The sequence below is a fragment of the Octodon degus genome, unplaced genomic scaffold, assembly GCF_000260255.1.
Source record: "Octodon degus isolate 3935 unplaced genomic scaffold, OctDeg1.0 scaffold00003, whole genome shotgun sequence".
NCBI lineage: Eukaryota > Metazoa > Chordata > Mammalia > Rodentia > Octodontidae > Octodon > Octodon degus.
This window is the reverse complement of record NW_004524579.1, coordinates 1,157,032-1,159,014: the sequence shown is the minus strand read 5'-3', so window position 1 is coordinate 1,159,014 and position 1,983 is coordinate 1,157,032.

Genomic DNA, 1,983 nt, shown 5'->3' with positions numbered 1-1,983 from the left:
GGTAGAAAATGGACATCAGGCTTGAACAGAGAAAGCACGGACAGCCTTATTGTGATTGAAATGCTGAGAGATTCTGTGCCAATTTTCCACCACTGTGTACTTTGTTGCTATTTAAAACTGTATCAACTCTAACGAAGAATAAATTATTTGTGATTTTAATTTTCTCATTTGTTTCTTTAAATTAGATCTCGTTGACTCTCTTGTTTTGTCTGGAGACTGTGCTGTGGGTTTTTATATAAGTTAGTCCAGTATAAGCAGACTATATTTGTATTCTAGGACTTTATCAAAATTCTCTTGCCATGCCCAAGTTAATTAGAATTAACTGTTCAGTAATCAGCATGTTGTGTAGGCTGTTTGTTACAGATTCTTTCTCTGAAAATGAAGTCCATGAGGCTATAATCAAGATGACTGAATTAGATAAATGAGTTGAAGAGACAAAATTGTGCCGAACCCAACCTGGTGTAGATACGTTATCTCATTTGAAATAAGCTCAACTGACATTAAGAAATAATTTGTCTTGCCATCGCATCTTCTGTTGTCTTATTCTCCTTTTAATGGAAACTAAAATTGCAATTTTAATAAGCAGAATTTCCTCCAGGACTTTCTTCCTGGAGACTAGTGCATTTGCAAGGTTTAATTGTTTTATAACAGTCCTATTTCGTAAAAGTTTTTAATTGGTGGTGACAAAAATTACCTTATTCCTTTGACACCTAGTAAGAAGAATAACTTTACCAGTAGCTTTCTACCAAATTTGTCATTTCCGTGTAGGCTCTCTGTATTCTGACACTAAAATTTTCTTTTTATCAAAGTGTCTTGTAATGAGTACATATCACTTGATTTCATAAAATTGCAGGATCAAAAACATTAATAAAAAAAAATCAGGGCCATTGTTGAGAAAACATTTCAAAAAACTTGAGTATGTTTGAAATCATGTTAGTATTATTCTGTGGCTTTATTCCTATGGCATCGTGCTTTGGTTTTAAATTTTTTAGTGGAATTTTTAAACATGCACCAAAATGAAGAGAATAATACTGTGAGCTCCTGCAGTCCATTAAATCAGTTTATTTGCTTAGCAAGTGGTAACTGGTTTTGTCTTCTCTATATACCATCTCACAAATTTAAGCGAACCCTTTTATTTAATCCCTGAATATTTCAGTAAGGATCTCTAAAAGGTACTTTAAAAAAAGAAGACAAAACTGGACCTTAAGGACTCCTGCTCTTAAAATTGTCTTAGTGTTAACATTGCAATGAAAATGGTCTCAGAATCTCTATATGTAAACCCACTGCCTTTTCTTTCATTTAAAAAAGTCAGTCACACTAGAGATTAACAAAAATACATTGTATAAAAAACTGGACATGCGCCATAATTTCATAAAAGATTTGATGCATTGCTTCCAAATTGATTTTATGAGTATAAGCCAGTATATATCGTTTTTTTTTTAAAGTAAAATACTGTTTTTCTAAACTTTTGTGTAATTTCCTTTTTTAAAAAATAGAAATTTCTTGAAGGCTTGCTGTTCCTGTGTTGCCTCTAAAGTTTTCTTACACATTTGACAGAACTTGTTTTGAGTATGTTTGTGCTCTGAATAGTCTATGAAGTACTTTTTTTTTTTTTTTTTTGCGGTACTGGGGATTGAATATATAGTACATTTTTAATATAAGATTGTGGACATTAAAAAAGTAAATGACATTTAAAAGATTAGATGACTTTAGATCACCCCAAAGTGTCCCTTTACCAACACCAATTTATTATATTTAAAATTCCATATTTTTAAAGAATGTTATTTGTAAGTTGAACATCATTTCAAATGCTTAGTGATGGGGGCCAGGGAGATGGCTCAGTGGAATAAGCGCTTCCCTGGCAAGCGCAAGGGTCCTAGTTCAATCCCTGGTTCCGCAAAAAAAAAAAAAAAAATGCCTAGTGACAGTTTGTTATGCTGAAACAACTCTTATGTCCTTCATCAGTTTCTTTGTCATGGTGGC